At 44.4% G+C, this 9,444-nt stretch overlaps 1 protein-coding gene across 1 annotated transcript in view; it reads right to left on the reverse strand.

Moving 5' to 3' along the window:
* RFC3 (replication factor C subunit 3) overlaps positions 1-9,444 on the reverse strand; it is a 30,511-nt gene that overhangs the window by 12,321 nt on the left and 8,746 nt on the right. The gene's annotated exons all lie outside the window — the stretch shown is intronic.

A 9,444-nucleotide genomic window follows, 5' to 3' on the forward strand; every position in this document is an offset into this window, starting at 1 on the left:
CCTGACCGGGCGGGGGGGGGGGGGGCGCGGTCCCTCAGCCCAGCCTGCACTCTCTTGCAGTCCAGGACCCCTTGGGGGATGTCTGCCTACTGGCTTAGACCCAATCCCCCCAGACATCGCTCTCATAGCCGGGGGTTCTCTCAGTCCAGGACCCCTTGCTGCTTACCACCTGCCTGCAGCGGAGGTGGGAGAGGCTCCTGCCACTAGCGCTGTACTCACCAACTGTGAGCCTGGCTTCTGGTTGAGCGGCACTCCCCCTGTGGAAGCACACTGACCAACAGGGGGCAGCTCCTGCGTTGAGTGTCTGTCCCCTGGTGATCAGTGTGCGTCATAGTGACCAGTCATTCTGCCGTTAGATCAACTTGCATATTATGCTTTTATTATATAGGATATGCACTAAAAAGAGAATCACCAAAACAAGGACGTATGGTGCTACATTTTCCAAAAATATTTTACTATCTCAGTAGCACATGACCGTGGAACATCTTTTAATCAGGGGTGGGGAACATCCAGCCCACAGGCCATATAAGGCCCATGAAATAATTTTGTCTGGCTCTGCCAATGCATTAGGAGTTAATTAACTGTCTGACAAATATAGCAGGCTAATATTAAGGTAATAATTTTGTATGGCCCACAAATGATGTTATAAATATGCAAATGGACTTTAGCAGAAAAAAGATTCCCACTGCTGTCTTAAATCATAGCATTCTAAGGAATATACTTTGGAAAACAACTGCCACAGGGATGTAGCAAACAAGGCATAAAGACATCTGGTTACTTGTATAGTAAGTAAGTTTCTACCTGGTCATAATTAGTAGTAAGTTTCTACCTGGTCATAAGGCCTAGTCTTAAGACTAGGCCTTAAATATTTTCAAGAATAATATGTAGGTACAGACTAAATCCAACTGCTGTATTATTCATTATACCAATTTTTGTCTAGCAGATGGCAGCATTCCAATCTCTCTGATATAAACAGACAGGACTAAATATTCCAAGACCAAAGACCCATGGACAACATTTATACCAAAACATAGTAACAAGATTTACCTAAGAACCCCAAATACTAGAAAGTGAAAATACTGGTAAACGACTATGCATGGGAGGAAGTGGCTAGGATCTAGTAGGTTACTGACAGTCTTTAGGGCAGGAGAACTCAAAATCACCCACAAGAAAACTCTAGAAAGCATCAAGGGCTAAGGTGAGAACAGAATCCATAGGGCTGAGCTCATGGCTGAGAACAATGGAACCTTGATGCAATAAGGTTTGGCAGAGCACTATCTGAAAATAACAAAATGGAGTGCCCCTTTAAGACAATGTTTCACAATGAGGAGAAATTCTGGACAGAGATCCAAACTGAACAGAATAGGAAAAAGACAGACAAAAAGATTGATCCCGAAATGTGACTAAAATAGAACCAAACAAAGTAGCAAAATCCAACAGATATAAAAAATAAACCTGGTAGTCATAAAATAGAAGCATATCTATAAATTTAAAACATGACCAAGTGAGTTTTACTCTAGAAATGCAATGCAGTTTCATTAGAAGATCCAGTAATATAATCCTACATAATAAAAGCCGAATACGCTAAGTGTCCAGTTGAACGGTCGGCTGTTCAACGAATCAAAGTATAATATGTTAATGCCGCTCAACAGCTAACTATGACGTGCACTGACAACCTGAGGGCAGACGCTCCAACCAGTAGGTTAGCTTGCTGCTGGGTTATGGCCAATAGAGACTGAGAAGATGGGCCAGACACGCCCTGGAGCCCTCCCACGGTCCCTTCCCAGCTGGCCAACCTTTCATGTCCCTCCCCAGCCCCGATCATGCACAAGTGGGGTCCATTTGCCTGGCCTGTGCCCTCTCGTAATCTGGGACCCCTCAAGGTATGTCAGAGAGCCGGTTTCAGCCCAATCCCGCAGGCCAGGCTGAGGGACCCCACTGGTACATGAATTCCTGCACTGGGCCTCTAGAGTGTGTGTGTGTGTGTGTATAGAGGTAATATGCTAATTGGTCCTATGGTGTCCCAGTCACGACCATTCAACAGGCTGCATGCACACAGGATCTGGAGGGCGGGGATGGGGGTGGGGACTTGCGCCACTGAGACATGAGGCTGCCGCCAGGGGCAGTCCCTCCGGCAGATGCACGCACAGGCCCGCTGTGCCTCCTGGCCTGGAAGGGGGTGTCAGGATGGGGGCAGGGCCTCGGCAGAGATCTCTCAGCACTCCTGTGCCAAGGTCTGAAGGCGCGAAGAGAAAGGGAGAGCAGATGGGAAGTTAGAGTGTTTAGGCCAGGAGGGGAGAGCAGATAGGCAGTTACGGGGATCAGGCCAGGAGGGGAGAGCAGTTAGGGGCATCAGGCAGGTGAGCGCTTAGGCACCAGTGGTTCTGGATTGTGAGGAATCCCAGATTGGAGAGGGTGCAGGCCAGGCTGGGGGAACCCTGCCCCAGCCCGCCCCCCCCAACCCCCCCATGCACAAATTTCGTGTACTGGGCTTCTAGTGTTATAAATATTGTAAATGTGCAAATGGAACTTACTAGTGACCTGGTACACAGATTCGTGAACACTGAAAGGAAATCTATACTAATAAAATGATAATATGCTAATTAAGGCAGACATCTTCCAAACGACCTTCTGGATGTCCTTCCGGACAAAGCCGCAGAGGCTGTGAGGGCCGAGATTCAGGCAGCCATGGATGGCTGTGAAGGGCCCAGACTCAAGCCAGTAGTGGCAGGAGCAGCAGGATAATGGGGACAGTGCCTTCCCCTGATCCGCCAGGTCACCTGATGCAAAGGGAGGCCAGACTGTGGCTTAGGCCAGAGGCCGAGGCAAAAGCGGTTAGGGGCGATCAGGCTGGCAGGGGAGCAAGTTAGGGTCAATCAGGCTGGCAGGGGGGCAAGGTAGATGCAATCAGGCAAGCAGGCAGAGGCAGTTAGGGGCAATCAGACAGGCAAGCAAGCAGTTAGGGGCGATCAGGCAGGCAGGCAAGTTATTAGGTGTCCCAGATTGCAAGTGGGAAGTCTGACTGCCAGCAGTTGGATATCCCCCGAGGGGTCCCAGATTGGAGAGGGTGCAGGCCAGGCTGAGGGACCCCTTGCCATACACTAATTTCATGCACTGGACCTATAGTTAATTAGAAGGTGGCTGGTGGGGGAGGACTGGGCAAGACAGGCCGGACACGCCCTGGAGCCAACCTCCCATGGTCCTTCCCTGGCTGGCTACAGCTGGGGTGGCTCAAGGCTCGAAGGGCATCTGTGGAGTGAGCGAGTCCCTCGGCCTGGCCTGCGGGAGTTGAGCTGAAACTGACTAACATCCCCTGAGGAGTCCCAAGTATGAGAGGGCACACTGCAAAGTTGGTGTCGTATAGGGTGTGGAATGCAAACACAAGTGAGCCAGATTCGAGGCTGACAGTACCCCAGCAACAACATAACCCACGGCTGAAGGTGGAATTTCACGGTCCAGCGAGGAATCAGGCTCCCTCCTGTTTTCGAGGTGCATTACCCGAAAATCGCTGCTGCCAAGTTACTGCAGCTCGGCAGCTCCTGCGTTGAGCTTCTGCCCTTGGTGGTCTACGCACATCATAGTTACCAGTCGGACAGACACTTAACATATTAGATACACACACACATATATATATAGACTAGAGGCCTGGTGCACGAAATCAGGCCGGGGGGGCGGGTCCTTCAGCCCAGCCTGCACTCTCTCACAGTCTGGGAGCCCTTGGGGGATGTCCGACTGACAGACAACCTCAGCAATTGAGCTGCCCTCTTGTGGTCAGTGTGTGTTACAGTGACCAGTTGTTCCACCGTTCGGTCAATTTGCACATTAGCCTTTTATTAGTATAGGATTATACTAATAGACCTAAGAAGAAAAGTCATAAAAACATATTCACAAATGCAAAAGAAGCATTTGAAAATTTTAACACACATTCATGTTAGAAACAATAAAATAAAAAACTATGGATATTTCCTTACCGTGATATACCTCAGGTCAAAATCTAGCAACTATCTAAATGGTGAAACCTTAGCGCTTTCCTCTTTCCTGAGTTGTGACAAAAGCATTGAATATCTCTACTCCTATTACCCACTGTATTGAGGTGATGCTAAACATGGTTAGACAAGAGAAAGTAGTTAAGGCCATACAAATTGGATAGTAAAAGGCAACACTGTCTCTATTTACAAATGATATGAATGCATATCTGAAAACCCCAAAAGAGACATTGTAAAGACTATTACAAACAGTAAGAGAATTTAATAATGTAGTAGGATATAAAATCAAGACATAAATATCAACAGCTGTCAAATATGTAAACAAAAAAGCAAATATAAAACAATTCATTTATAGTAGCAAAAATAAATAAATATTTATATTTATTTTTAAATACAGACTGAGGAGGAAGATAACAGCCAGGAATATACACAGGCAATTCACAAAACAGTAAAATGAGCAATGAACAAAATAACAAATTACCAGATTTACTAAAAACAAATAAAAACACGCACAATTTATTTCCCTAACTAAATCTGAGAAAGATTAAAATTTTCCCAATGTTGATGAATACTGGGAAAAAATGGGACCTCCCCATTACCACTGATAGTAGTATAAACTTATACCATAATTCAGATAAAGAATTTTGCAAAAAATATCAAAAGCACTAAATATTGGCACATTTATCATCATAAAAATCTTTTAAAAGAATGTGTGCATAGATAGATGTGCAAAATGGCGGTGGAATAAGGCGAAGCAACAATGACAAGCTCCCAGGATTAAGCTGAAATTACAACTAAAATACAGAAAAACCATCCTGAATAGTCAACTGAAGACTAGCTGGAGAGAACCCTGATAACCAAGGACAGAAAGTGGAGACCACAAAGAGACTGGTAGGAAGTGCAGAGGTGCAAGAGGGCTAGCTGGGCTCCCACAGACATCAGCTGAAGTTCCGGAGGGATATCTCAGCTGTGGGGGGAGAGGGGAGTTCCTACTGAGAACTCTGGAGTCTAATCCCCAAGCTGGACCCCCAACTAAGAGCACCAGAATTGAGAAGGGTTCCCACATATCATCTGTCTGTGAAAAGCAGCAGAATTGCAGTCTGCCAGGGAGAGACAGCTGGAAATGCAGGCACCTTCTTAAAAGGCCAACTCACAAAATTAAGTGTGCACCCACTCACCATGGACTCCAGCAGAGGGAGGGCAGAGTGCACTGGAGCTGTAGGAGCAGAAGCCAGGGTTGGAGGCTCTGGGGTTAGAGCTTGGAAGGCAAACACCACAGTTTCCTGAGCCAAGTCATTCCCTCATATGGCAGAGGACATCCATCACCAGCAGATCATTACTATCCAGGCAGGTTTTGTCCCTCTGAGGAGCAGGGGTTGGGAGGGGGAATAACTGCTTTTTTTATAAAAACTCCCAGCAAAGTGGGAATAGAGGGACCATACATCAACATGATAAAGGCCATATATGACAAACCTACAGCCAACATCACACTCAGTGGGAAAAAACTAAAAGCATTCCCCCTAAGAACAGGTACAAGACAGTGATGTCCACTTTCACCACTCTTCTTCAACACTAGTGGCCCGGTACACAATATTCGTGCACATTAAAGAGAATTAATTAGAGGAAATATTTTAATATTGCTATTTGCCCTTTCTCTATAATAGAAGTGTCAGAGATGAAAGAAAATTAGTAAAATGTACATGAAAATCTTCCTCCTGTCAGAGTCTTGGGTGCACCACGGGACCCAGATTCAAGTCCCCGCCCACCCATGTGCACCTCGAAATCGTGTGAGACCCAGACCCGGCCGGCCCCACCTCCACTGGGCTAGATCCAGACCCGATCAGTCCTACCCTTGTCAAGCCCCACTGAGGGAAGGAGGGGGGTGCGGCCTGAGGTCCCTGCTGATTGCTCGTTAAGGCTCATTACGAAACTTGGCCTCTGCTGTAGGTGCAGCCATCTTGTGTTACAGAAACCCCTTCTCTGCTGTGGGTGCTAACATCTTTGTAGCGAAGTGATGGTCAATTTGCATATTCCCTCTTTATTATATAGGATATTATTTGGAAGTCTTAGCCACAGTGATTAAACAAGAATAAAAAAGCATCCAAATTGGAAAGGAGAACGTAAAACTCTCATTATTTGCAGATGACATATTTTACATAGAAAACCCTAGAGACACCATCAAAAACACTATTAGATTTAATAAATGAATTCAGCAACATAGCAGGATACAAAATTAACACCCAGAAATCGATGGCATTTCAATACACTAAAAATGGATCCTCAGAAAGAGAAACTAAACAAACAATCCCACTTACTATTACCATAAAAAAAATTAAGATACTTAAGAAGTAACTTAAACAAGGAGGTAAAAGACTTGTACTCAGAAAACTATAGGACGTTGAAAAAAGATAAAGACAAGTGGAAGAATCCTATATAATAAAAAGTTAACATGCAAAAATAGTCATCACACCCTCACGCCATAATGGCTCAGACACTCAACACTGGGGAGAGAGGAATGGGGACCAGCCAAGCACAAATGAGCTCCCAAGAGATGAATGGGGACGAGCCAGGTGCAAATGAGCTCCCAAGAGAGGAAGGAGGACCAGCCAAGCACAAATGAGCTCATGAAAGAGGAATGGGGACCAGCCAGGCACAAATGAGCTCCCAAGAGAGGAATGGGGACCAGCCAGGTGCAAATGAGCTCCTGAGAGAGGAATGAGGACCAGCCAGGCAAAAATGAGCTCATGAAAGAGGAATGGGGACCAGCCAGGCACAAATGAGCTCCCAAGAGAGGAATGGGGACCAGCCAGGCTGTGGCCCAGGAGAGGGACAAGCCGCCTGCTCTGCGGTCACAGTTGCCTGTGGCTGTGGCCCGGGCGAAGCCACCTGCCCACAATCCCCTACAGCTGTGGCCTGCCAGGGTGAAGCCGGCCAGTGTCCTGGGTGCCTGCGGCCAGCCAGAGGGAGGGAAGCCCAGGTTCTGGGTGTGGGGCTAGGCAGAGGTGGTTAGGGGCAATCAGGCCAGCAGGGGAGCAGTTAGCGGTGATCAGACAGGCAGGCAGAGGTGGTTAGGGGTGATCAGGCAGGCAGAGGGGTTAGGCGTAATCAGGCAGGCAGAAGAGCAGTTAAAAGCCAGCGGTCCCAGATTGCGAGAGCCAATCAGACATCCCCCAAGGGGTCCTGGATTGGAGAGGGTGCAGTCTAGGCTGAGGGCTCCTCCCCGACCCATGCACAAATTTCGTGCACCAGGCCTCTAGTATACCATATTCATTGATTGGTAGAATTAACATCATTAAACTGTCCATACTACCTAAACCAATTTATAGATTCAATGCAATCCCTATGGAAATACCAACATTATATTTCACATACCTAGAACAAATACTCCAAAAATTAATATGGAACCAAAAAAGACGCCGAATAGCTTCAGCAATCTTGAGAAAGAAGAACAAAGTTGAAGGGATCATAATACCAGATATCAAGTTATATTACAAAGCCAGTTTGCTCAGAACAGCCTGATACTATCACAAGAATAGGCTTAAAGATCAATGGAACAGAACAGAGACCACAGAAATCACACCAATTGATTATACTGAATTAATATTTGACAAAGGAGGCAAGAGCATACAATAGAGTCAAGACAGTCTCTTCAATAAACAGTGTTGGGGAAATTAGACAGATGCAAAAAAATGAGACTAAACCAACTTACACCATACTAAAACTAAACTCAAAATGAATAAAAGATTTAAATGTAATTTGGAAACCATAAAAATACTAGTCTCAGACATCTCTCATAGCAATATGTTTACAGGTACATCTCCTAGAGCAAAGGAAACTAAGAAGAAAAGAAACAAATGAGAGTATGTCAAAAGAAAAAGCTTCTGCATAGTGAAATAAACCATCAACAAAATGAAAAGGGAGCCCACTGTATGGGAGAATATATTTGGCAATGATACATCTGATAAACAGTTAATATCTAAAATATATAAGGAACTCATACAATTTAACAGAGGAAGATAAACAAGTCAATTAAAAAATGGGCAAAGGAACTAAATAGACACTTCTTCAAAGCAGACATTCAGATGGACAAGAGACATATGAAAAAATGCTCACAGTCACTGATCATCAGAGAGATGAAAATCAGAAGGACAATGAAGTATCACCTCCCACCTGTCAGAATGGCTACCATCAACAAATGGCAAGTGCTGGCAAGGATGTGGCAAAAAGACATCCCTAGTACACTGCTGGTGGGAATGCAGACTGGTGCAGCCACTATGGAAAACAGTATGGAGTTTCCTCAAAAAATTAAATTATGTAACTGCCATTTGACCTAGTGACCCCACTTCTAGGAATATATCCTAAGAAACCTGAAACACCAAACAGAAAGAAAGCACGTTCCCCTATGATCATAGTAGGGCAATTTACAATAGCTACGATCTGCAAACAGCCCAAATACCCATCAATAGATGAGTGGATAAAAAAGCTATAGCACATTTATACCATGGAATACTATGCAGCAATAAAAAAGAAGCATTTCTTACCCTTTGAGACAGTCTGGATGGACCTGAAGAATATTATGCTAAGCGAAATAAGCCAGTCAGAGAAAGGTAAATATCACATGATCTCACTCATATGTGTGAACAAAATAAACTGATGAAGAAAATAGGTCTAGAGATATAGAAGCTTGGAAGAGACTGTGGAATCTCAGAGGGAAGGTGGAGATAGGTGGGTACAGATCAACAAAATAAGTTGTATGCATATAATCATTATCCATGGACACAGACAACAGGGTGGTGAAGGCCTAGGGTGGTGGGCAGGGGCAGCTGGCAGGGGTCAATTGTGGGGGAGTAAATGGGATGTAATACTTTCAACAATATAGATTTTTTTAAAAAGAATGTGTACATGTATATATACATATAAATGATAATGGAAGTTAATGACAAATGCACCACAATAATTTTATCTCAAAGGTGGGATTATAATTTTTTGTTTATTTAGATCAGTGGTTCTCAACCTTCCTAATGCCGCGACCCTTTAATACAGTTCTTCATGTTGTGGTGATCCCCAACCATAAAATTATTTTCGTTGCTACTTCATAACTGTAATTTTGCTACTGTTATGAATCGTAAATATCTGATATGCAGGATGTATTTTCATTGTTACAAATTGAACATAATGAAAGCATAGTGATTAATCACAAAAACAATATGTAACTATATATTCAATATGTGTTTTCTGATGGTCTTAGGTGACCCCTGTGAAAGGGTCGTTTGTCCCCCAAAGGGGTCGCGACCTACAGGTTGAGAACCGCTGATTTAGATATTTGATAATAAACATATAACTTTGGTCCTAACAACAGTTATTTTTTTTAAATATATTTTCTATTGTTGATAGTATTACAAATATGTCCCATTTAAATCATGTATCAACGAAGGAAAAATACCACATGATCTCACTC

The sequence above is a fragment of the Myotis davidii genome, unplaced genomic scaffold (assembly GCF_000327345.1).
Source record: "Myotis davidii unplaced genomic scaffold, ASM32734v1 scaffold1064, whole genome shotgun sequence".
In the NCBI taxonomy this organism is placed as follows: domain Eukaryota; kingdom Metazoa; phylum Chordata; class Mammalia; order Chiroptera; family Vespertilionidae; genus Myotis; species Myotis davidii.